The sequence below is a fragment of the Dermacentor silvarum genome, chromosome 1, assembly GCF_013339745.2.
Source record: "Dermacentor silvarum isolate Dsil-2018 chromosome 1, BIME_Dsil_1.4, whole genome shotgun sequence".
NCBI lineage: Eukaryota > Metazoa > Arthropoda > Arachnida > Ixodida > Ixodidae > Dermacentor > Dermacentor silvarum.
The window spans coordinates 326,336,390-326,347,089 of record NC_051154.1 but is presented as its reverse complement, the minus strand read 5'-3'; the positions used below and the strand labels follow the sequence as shown (position 1 = coordinate 326,347,089).

Genomic DNA, 10,700 nt, shown 5'->3' with positions numbered 1-10,700 from the left:
AAGGCGCTAAAATGGCACATGATCGACGCTCGCGCAATATAGTTACAAATGCGGAAGGCTGTACTTCTGGAAATACCTATACAGAAATTACGTACACAAGCAGTTACTTTCCCTGCTTGATTTTTTCTTTACCATTCAGGTCAAACAATCACCGTTAGCATACGTTATAGCAGAAAGCAAATACATGATAAAGCTCCTGGCAACGTCTAATACGTTTCAGGACATTTTTTGTGGGACTGTTCGCTAAATGTGCACTGCGACATGAACGAACATTCGAAAAACACATTTATTATTGTGGTCGCTTTACTAATCATCTCGTGATCCGTATAACAATTCACACTTCACGAACCATTGATTACAAAACTGCGCGCAAGCGCCGGACTTACCTTTCTAGGCGTAGTCGGCAAACGCTCCTTCACGTCAGGTCGCGGCGTCGACTGCATGACGATCCTTCCGACGTAAACACTGTTGAATTGCGGATGAACTACAGCACGTAATAGCTCAACAAATTCTTCCGTGCACTGTGATCCGATGCGATATTATCAGAGGCCGGGAACAAAGAAAGCGCGAGCGGGCCATAACTACGATAATCGACATCGGCGAACCACACGAAAGGTGCCGCGAGCTACGTTACGCGGTCAAAGGGGTTAGGTGATCATCAAAGCACACAAGGGGCACGACATTTTCTCTCGGCACAGCGTACACACGATTAAACATCCACATCGACCTGCCTCAATGCAGCGCGCACGCACAGCAACAGGGAGCAACAGCAGAAGACGGGAAAATATCTGTAATTTTACCGGTCATGCCCCTGGGCAACGCCTCTTTTTAGGAGGCCTTGCCCTGGGGCAGTGGCAGCGCCTCCTGGGGGCACCGCTGTACTTTGGTGACCGCATGTATCGTGACGGCGTAGTATGTGGTAGTTTGTATGGGTATTCTGTGGTAGTATTTCGATATTATGCGTCTTATACGGCGTTTTCCAGCCACGTTCTTTCAACAGTGAGGAGAGCAATCTACGGAGATGCGGGGCTGTGTGGCCGAGTGGTTACGACTCTTGCTTTGAGATCTGCGGTACGCGGGTTCAAATCCCGCTTCGGCTTATTAATTTTTTTTCTTGTTATTAATCTTTTCTTTCTTTTTTTCCTCTGTGTTTGGCGGCGCCGTCGGTTGTGCCACGGCGCCGACGCGAAGCGGCTGTCGTTGGGGTGTTGCGGAGCGCTCGCTCGTGTGTACCAATTTCAAATCGAATTTTACCGTAAATCTGTTCAAGCATTAAATTGCATGGTATGACTTCATTCAGCATGACAGCTACATGTAGACCTTTTTGGTGCCAGTGGGACCAGTATGAGTCAGTTTAACTGGTTTAACTACCAAACGGGTCCCCTGCTTAGACCCATTTCTGTGTCGGAGATTCCTGTTTAAACCTGCCTGCGGGCCAAATAGGCCCCTGTTTGGTGCCAGTGCCCAGCATGAACCAGTTTATTCGCTAAACGGGGCCCCTGTTTAGACCTATTTCTGTGTGTGAGAGTCCCGTTTACACCTGTATGTTCCCAAACAGGTACCTGTTAAAACCAGTTTAAACCTGTATAACCCTGTTTGAATTTAAATAGGATTTTTAGTAGGGTTATTAGGAAATTATCCGTACTGGGTGATTCACTACGAAAAAAAGTAATAACTTGCAATTTCTGCTACTTCAGTCAACCCACAGACGCGAGATTTGGTTACCTGCGGCATCAAAAAAGTTAAGGCCAATTATGTTTTTAGGCCTCTATACAGCCGTGTGACATCTAACCTTCTATTTCACAGCTCATGCTTCACTGATAACTAATTAGCATTGCCTTGGCGTTCTTTGGCCACACATGGCCCTTGCGCTAATAACATCAAATAATCATCATCGTCACCACAAGGAACAAGGTTCTGACGTATTTTCGATCGGATTTCATGCTCTGCTAACCACTTCAAGCCACGGCGCTGTGATCTAGCATAGGTCGACTTTGACGTGAAGCGTGTTGCATTGCTGTTAACGCCGGCAGGCGGCAAAATTCCATCGGGAACTTGTTCCTTGTGGTCAAACCTTTAATGTGGGTAGGTTCACTTTGTATTATTCAGTCGGAAAACCTGGATGTCGTGCTTCTAAGCAGTCACAAAAATTCAAGTGTATTACAAAATTTACTAGCTAACGGTCTGGCAAAGCTTTAGCGATCATAATCCGTACAGTGGCCACATCACCTTCCCATGACAGGAAGTCTGGCCATTACAGAGAACATTTGGCATTACAGAGAACTGTAATTAGCCAAAAAATGCTTTTTTACATGTCATTATGCAGATGCACAGTACTCTCATCTGCCGTGAAATTTGGAGGATTACGCCTCTTTGACATCGTGAGTGCACGAAAAATGAACACATAATGAAATAGACATGCGAATTTCGTGTTTTTAATTTTCGTGCGTTTCGTATCGGCTATGCAGCAAAACCTGGCTTCCATGGTCAAGAAACACCTAGTCTACACACAACCTATGTGTTTCTTGTGCGTGGTAGCCATGTCAAGTATTCGCATGAACCTTATTAATTTACTTCATTACACATGCAGAAAAAAAACTGTGAACTAGTAGATGTGCGGAGAAAACATGCACCACTTAACCATTCTATGGGCAAAGCTACTAGGAATTCATGGCTTTTTATTGTCATTTTACTGGAGGCTAAGATAACCAGTAAAAAACTAAGAATTTGACAGCATATTCAAGCCTGTCACAAAAGTCACACTTTGCCACATTGAAAGTCACATCACCATGTTGTCTGGATGCTTCAGGTCACAAGCACTAGCTATTATAATGCTTCCATCTAAATCTGATCCTGTATGACTTGAAGCAGTGGCATTTCTCTGCACCCAGAAAGAAATGCAAACAGGCTTACGAATCATACCTGCCTTCCAGCACAGCATCCCAATGCTCTATTAGCCCACTATCGCATGCATGCTCCTCTCGTGCCAAAGTCGCTCATTTAAAGATCTGGAGCAAGCATCACATGCCAGTTTCTTGGATTGTACCCTCGTAACAGTTAGGGCTTTGAGGTGCTGTGTTGTGATTATCAAAATTTATTTCACTGTTTTACAGCATGCCAATGATGCAGTTTCCTAGGTATCAAAATGCAGCTTCCTTGCCAACACGTTAGACTAGAGACCTGAAGGTGATTTTAAGTGGCAAGCTGCAAACAGCATGTGGCATAAGCCGTCCCGTAGGCTGCACTTCGGTGCCTTTGTGGGACAGAAGCAATTGGCTAAGGAAGAGAAGTCAGAGGGCAAGCTGTGTCTGAATATGTAAACTGAAGTCTTTCTGGTTACAGTGCAGTTTGCTGCACTTGACAAATTGGTTATGAAGCTCCTGCAGTATGAAATTTAGTCACCAACATACCATGGACAAAAAGCAGAACCGTGCAGCAAAGTACATTAGAACACACACTACATTAAGTGAAGTACAGTTGTGCCGTTTAACAACGGCCGAAATATCTGCTTTCCTGGACTGCGGCAGCTGCCTGAAAACACGTCGCATAGCTGGTCCCTGCAGTTTATTTCAGTAAAGTCATCTTGCCGGCTCTATTATACTTTCGAACTAGTGAAGCTCAATGAGCTTGCTGTGAGGCGCTTCATAGCACATGAATGCACCACATAGATAGGAGGCAAAGACAGTACCAATAAGCGAAGGTCTACTACATGTGCACAGAAATTGACAGGAGTCGGCAAGAAGCATTATTACATACAATAGAGCAAAAACTTGGAGTAGCATCTAATCTCACTGTTCATGTGGGCTACTATGATCACATATTACTTGATGTCTGCATTTGAAAGGATGTTGCACACCATGCTGGCTAACGCAGAACTGTGTCTAGTATATTCATACACAAAACCCAAGTACCTGCCTTGCTCCATCGCAATTGTCATGCGGTAGTTGCGTGTTCAACTCTCACCAGCGGCAAGTTCTCTTCTGCTTCACTTGCGTTTCCCTTCTCCTTATTAAGTCTACATTTCATCTGAAAAACATTTATTTCTCCTGTGCTTTGCTTGACTACACTATTTCTTGGTTTCATGTGGTTGTTTTTTAACAAAAACAACTCTCCCATTTCTCTCCCCGAGTCCCACTGTTTAAATGGCTCCTTTCTGAGAAATAAAATTTTTCTTCTCAATGACACTAGTAGAGTCGGGCAGCTTTTAAAAATTCCCCAGTCAGGTGGCCAGCATTTTTAAGCAGTACTTGCACATGCACTAACAACAAACTTGTACCCCAGCAAATCTGGCAATGCATGACAAGGTGGTCTATAATTAGCTGTATCCCAAACATTGCTGTGGTGCTTCCTAACCATTCAGACATTTGCCTATATGTAAGCCCGCTTCATACAACGGAATACTCGTACCGAGCAAAAATACCCAACCATCTACGTTCCTACTAATTTTACTAAAACCTTTTGCACATTTTATTCAAGCTAGCAGCACAGTTTCAATCTGAAGTTTTTCAATATGTATGCGACACATTTTAAATACAATTACTTTGATCAATGCTTTTGCTGTAGGTGCAAGATCTTGGCATACACACTTGTGTGCATTGTGCCATAAAGGGTTAAGACACGAAGCACCTGGTAATGACATCACCCACCATTCACCTAGCTGTCTACCAGTCATGTATGTTGGTATTTCGAGCCGAGAGGAAATCAACCTTACTTTTCTTGCACACCAAGCTTAGCCCAGTTGAACTTGGGGAAGAGAGGTACATATTATTCCCCAATTTTTAAAAACTCCTTCATCGAAATCTGTTCACGCCAAGTCAGGTGGCGCGCTTTCACAATAGATATAATGGCCCGAAGGGGAAGAATGGTGGTAGAGCTTTGCTCTTTTCTAGAGCAAAGTGTCATTAAAGCTATAACCGAGTTTAAGCATGTATACCGCATCAATTATTGCAGCTTTTACTAGGAAAGACATGACAGGGCACCCAGTGCAAGCCGAACACAAAAAAGAGCTGCTGCATCTGCTGGTTTGCCTAAAATCATGCCACTGTGGACAGGACACAGTGGCGTGACAAAGAATTACATGCAGGTGGAGCAAAAATAGCGGCCGAGCGAGCCCGCTTCAAGGACAGGGCTGCCTCGGTGTTCTCGAGTTAGGAGACTGAGAGCTGAACCGTTGCACCATCCGGGGCGGTGCGCCTCATACTATGGAGGATCACAGCTGTAAGCACAAGGACATCACTCACACCACACGTCGGCACAGATGAGTGCGAACAGCCAATGTGCGTACATTCAACGTTACTTTACGATAGCGGCACTGTGCACTCTTTGCTGGAAGCAGCAGTAACTATTGATCATGGAATAATAACTGCACACCTTCTTGAATGCAGTACCTACCACATTTTGCAAAAGAAAGGCTGTTTGCAAAACACGCTACTTGTCCATCCAGGCTCAAACAGTTATAGTAAGACGGAAGCAGAAGCTATTCTCTGACCCTTTTATGACCGCAGTATTTTACGTGCATCTGGGAACAGGCTGTCCCTGTCTCCCATTACTGTCATCGCGATGGTGCACTAGATACGATCACCTTGCAGTTGCTTGAAATTTGCTAGCTCCTTGGTTTACCAGACACTAGTTATTATCAGCACATTACATGTATCAAAAGATGTATGTATATAATTCAATTTTTTTATGCAAGAACGTTATATGCCCCATTACGCAAAAATGCGTCATATTCGGCGTGACCGAAACACGGTACCAAAAGTGGCCGATGCCATAAAGGGTAAAAACACATAAAAATGTTAAGATGCACCACTGGCTCAACCTAAAGGTTGAACGTCTAGGTGGCCGCGGGGTTGAGGCCAACGTGCATCTGTCGTGTGTAGACCGAAAGCGCAAAGATGAAAGGGATTTTCGGTCTTTTTGAGATCACAGCCATATGTATATTTTCATTATTATACCACAAATGAGCAATAACTATATTACTGAGAATGTTCTCGTGATTACGAAATCAGGCAATAGCTGTAGCACTTCCAGCTGCTTTCAATGACACTGCATAACGACATTGCGGAAGCTAGAGCAGGCGATTTTACACTGGCGTTGACACGAGATTTTCATTTCCCTGCTGCCTGCAGTGCAATAATATTTGGCTCACATGTTCACAGGAGCCTCGTTAACAGATCGGCAACGTTTTCTTAGTATGTTCAAAAGGTGTCTCAGGGCCCCTTTAAAGTCGAGCAATTGCTCTCTGGTAGACCTGCTCTGGGGACACTTACTGAACAAGTAAGCGCAAAAACAAACACACGCACCGCAGGTAGTGGTGTATGTGTCTGTGCTTACTGCACGAATTATTCACCTACTAAACTTTTCTCTAATTCATTTAGGCAGTTATTGCTTAGCTCTATTCATTAGAGCTGTTACGCATACCACTGCTGTGACGTTGCACTACCTTCAGGATTCGTCTACACAGCAAACTACAAAAAAAAAAAACTTGCCAAGACACGCATATTGAGGTCACACGCGCTGGTATCGGGGTCGGTGCACTAAAACACCACCTTTGGTTACATTGTCTCCGGGATCGTACCAGCTTTGCTACACTGTCTTCAAGGTTGGGGCTTAGTTTACTTGGCCCCACAGCCTTCGACGCAAAGTTGGTGAAGGCGTTGCTTTAACTGAAAAATGCATCATACCATGCGAAGAGTAAAGACAAATCCAAACTATACGGCGTAAAACAGATATTAGGAGTACTAATATCCTAAAGCAGCTTGACCCCGTCAAGCTCTTTCACGGCAGCTTTTTGTCCCGGGCCTTTTTTTCTTGGAGAAAGAAAATGAATCATGAATATTGAAGTACTGCACAAACTGGGAGGTACAACAGAAAATTACAAAGTAACAGTATGCAGAATGAGAGATGCTTGTTTAAACACAAGAAAATCATTCGTATCTCTTACGAATAAATTTGGCTGCTTCTCATAGGTTGTGTAGCGAAGGTTACTCATATAAGGCTCTAAGGCACTGACAACCACACGAAGCCACTAAAAGTAAAGGTAACTGAATCGAAGTTTTTAAAATGAGACCAAGAAATAAGGTTATGGACAATCGGGACCCTCCCTCCTCATTTAACGAACTTGCCAACATTTTTACATGGGAAGGAGACGATATCCTCCGCTACATAGGAAACTAAACAGACCACAGGCGTTGACACTCAGATTACTCCAGCTCGGGGCATACCCTAACCCCGCACTGTTACACAGAATATACCCAGACATACAATCGACCAATGCTTGCGAGCTATGCTCAGACCTAGCTGACTTGGAACATATGCTCTGGCGGTGCCCCGCGTTACACGACGGCGACAATGTCACGTCGACCAAGTGGGAGGCTGCCCTAAGCAGCCCCAATCTTGAAGCGCAGCTATGGGCTGTCCATCGGGCCCGCGACGCACCAGAGAGGCTCGGCCTTTCTGTGCCGACGTGGGAGCGGCCCGCTACGTGCTGACGCGCGTTCCGAGGGACAATAATAAAGTTTTACCATACCATACCATACCAAGAAATAAGGAGGGCTAAAATTGTAATACGCTTCATATTAATAAAAGTGGAAGAAAGGACAGCTTTCCTGCTGATGGAAGCCATACCTCGGCGTCATGCAGTCGAGCCGTCTGCAAAGTTTGCAAATGCTGCCTGAGCTTTGCAGGCCGCGTGTGCCGCAAAGCTTAGCTTGCATGTGCAAAGGTGGTTGATGGTTGAAGCAGTAGCGATGAAAATATCGCTGCAGCTGTGAGCTAGAACTTCTGCACGAGTTACACGAGTGGGTTGTTATTTATGAACACGTAGGAGCCAACACGCACTAAAACCAGGGAAAGCATAGGGGAATTCAGCTGGTCTTCTTACAGTCTTCCAGACAACTTCTTACAGCTTTCCAGACAGTGACCTCCTTAATTTGCAACGCCATTTATGACAGCTCTGCAGTCAGCTGTATCAACTGCCAAGCAGTCTTTCCGCTGCCTGCTAGCTACATGCTGCATCTTGTCAAAGCTATCACAGATCGTGTCATGATAGGCACTAGCTTCTCCTTGAAGCTTGCTACCAGAGACGGTAGAAGAAGCAGATTGACTTTCTGCTGTCAATGCGTGTTTATGACTTGCAACTGCTGTCAAAGCTGAAGCAATATTCAAGGAGTTTACAGTTGTTGCAGCAAGAACTTTGACTTCCCTGTCTGCAGCCAGGTCACAGCTTCATTCTTGCTTAGACAGTGCCGCAGCCTTCCACCGCCTTTTCTTCAATAACACCGGTTTCCATTCACTGTCGTCATGCTGACAGACAGCCTATGGCACAGCTGCGTCTCCAGTGCTGGACTCTCCTTCCGCCACAGAAGAGCTCACAAAGGGAGCATTATCATGCTTCTGTAAGGCTCTCCTTGTTCTCCTGACAGAAGTGGTGATTGCACCACTTGTGTCGGGTGAACTGGATCAACAGAACTCCCTTCGGCATTCTCCCTGCTTGGTAAACTTCTTTCTTGCAAAATGGAGGAAGGCAGGCTGTCCCAGGCACACCAAGCAGTGTTTTCCTTGCAGCCGACGCGGACACCATTAACAAATGCAAACCCAGCACCTTGAAAGCTTGTGGTCGGCTGGTCGGTGTTGTGCCTCGGCCAGGTAGTAGAGCTGGTTTTCCAGACAGGAGCTGGTGCTATGGAAGGATCCACATGCTGCTTGAGAAGATAGAAAAATATGCAAACCAAACGAAAGAAGGTCAGGCTTGGAGATCGTAGGGACGCAGTCCTTCATAGTCCAGCCGCTCCATGAAGAAGGTGCCCAGGGTGTCCTCGTTGCATTGCTGGCTGCGGCCTCTCTCAAGAAAGAGGGACATGGTGCAGGGCTCCTGATGCAGGAAGTCTGCCAGCACGTTGTTACCATAACAGCTCGGGTGGCCACCATCCCTGCTCAGACTGCTGGGCCTGTTGTCCGCGAAACCGTGCAGAAGAAAAGTGATGCCACACTCATGGCAATACTGCATCAAGGCGTCATTAAGCGCCCTGGAGTTATAGAATTCGCACAATCTATAGGACTTAAAGGGAAAATGAGACATCCACCCAAATGTAGCAGTTGCTACAAAGGAATCCTATACGGATTCCTCCGTATTCCTCCGGAAACCCATACGGATTCCTACAAAGTAATCCGTATGTTTTTTTTTGTAGCAACTGCTACATTTGGGTGGATGTCTCATTTTCCCTTTAATTACTTCTCTCCACCTAGCGGGTTTCCACTGAACTATTATGTCAAACACTTGCCTTTGCTTCGAGTTGTTAACAATTCGACATCGCCTGCCATCTGCTAGCCGCCTCGTTAGCTCAGATGGTAGAGCGGCCGCCCCGTAAAGGCGGTGGTCCCGGGTTCGAGTCCCGGACCAGGACGAATTTTTCAACTGCGAGGCTTTCCTTTCGAGGAATCCGTATGGGTTTCCTTTGTAGCAACTGCTACATTTGGGTGGATGTCTCATTTTCCCTTTAATTACTGCTCTCCACCTAGCGGGTTTCCACTGAACTATTATGTCAATTAATAGGACTCAGCTTACCATGGGCGGTGCTGATTCTGCGTTCGAGGAAGGATAGCAGAAAAAGCTACTTGCACCGTGATATTCCTTTCAATATTTCCCTGAGCGAGTTGGCGCTACATGTCCATACACACGCTGACACACACAGTCAACCGCGTCGTTATAGCGCGAACGTGTACAATGACACGCAACATCAAACCATAGGCGGAAAGTTTTCATTTTCCCGGGGTATATATATATATATATATATATATATATATATATATTGTAGCGAAGAAGAAGAGCACACGGACAAGGCCAGCCGGATCGCCAGTGCTTAGCACGAGTGGGAGCCGTTCGTGCAACCAGCTGTTCCTGCTCTGCGTCACCTGCCTTTTCGATTGCGAACAGACGCTACCATCTGAACTGTTCAGTACGCCCCTTTACAATTGGTGGAGGTGCTGGGTTTTCAAGAACATTTACACCCTGGAACTCCGGTCTCGGACTCTGCCTTCCGTCATGCCAGTGGTATTGGCCTTGGTGCTGTCCTTGCGCAGCGCAAGCCTGGCTACTCCGAGTACGTCGTTGCTTACGCCAGTCGTGCGCTGACCAAAGCGGAACGCAATTACAGCGTCACAGAAAAAGAATGCCTGGCCATCGTTTGGGCACTCGGGAAGTTTCGCCCTTATTTATACGGCAGACCTTTCAATGTGGTTACTGACCATCACGCCCTTTGTTGGTTATCCTCTTTAAAAGACCCGTCTGGACGCCTTGCCCGCTGGGCTCTTCGCATTCAAGAATACGACATACACGTCATCTACCGCTCCGGTCGCAAGCACACTGACGCTGACGCTCTGTCCCGCTCTCCGCTGCCAGCCGACACTGCCTCCCACTCCACCTCTGAGACGGTGTCGTCGGTCGACATCGACACCTTCGCATCAGAACAGCGCCAGGATCCTTGGGTGTCCTCTCTTTTGGATCTCCTTTCTGGCTCGCCAGCATCTCCCATCTCCCGCTCCCTGCGTCGACAGGCTGCCCATTTTGCTGTCCGGGATAACCTCTTGTATCGACGCAACTACCAGCCCGATGGTCGCAAGTGGCTCCTAGTTATCCCCAGGTCTTTGCGTTCCGACATGTGCGCGTCTTTCCATAATGACCCACAATGTGCACACGCCGG

At 46.3% G+C, this 10,700-nt stretch overlaps 1 non-coding gene across 1 annotated transcript; it reads left to right on the top strand.

Annotated features, from left to right (window-relative positions):
• Positions 1 to 9,330: 9,330 nt before the first annotated feature.
• On the top strand, positions 9,331 to 9,405 carry Trnay-gua (transfer RNA tyrosine (anticodon GUA)). Its single transcript has one exon. It is a non-coding gene; the product is annotated as a tRNA-Tyr (tRNA).
• Positions 9,406 to 10,700: the final 1,295 nt, after the last annotated feature.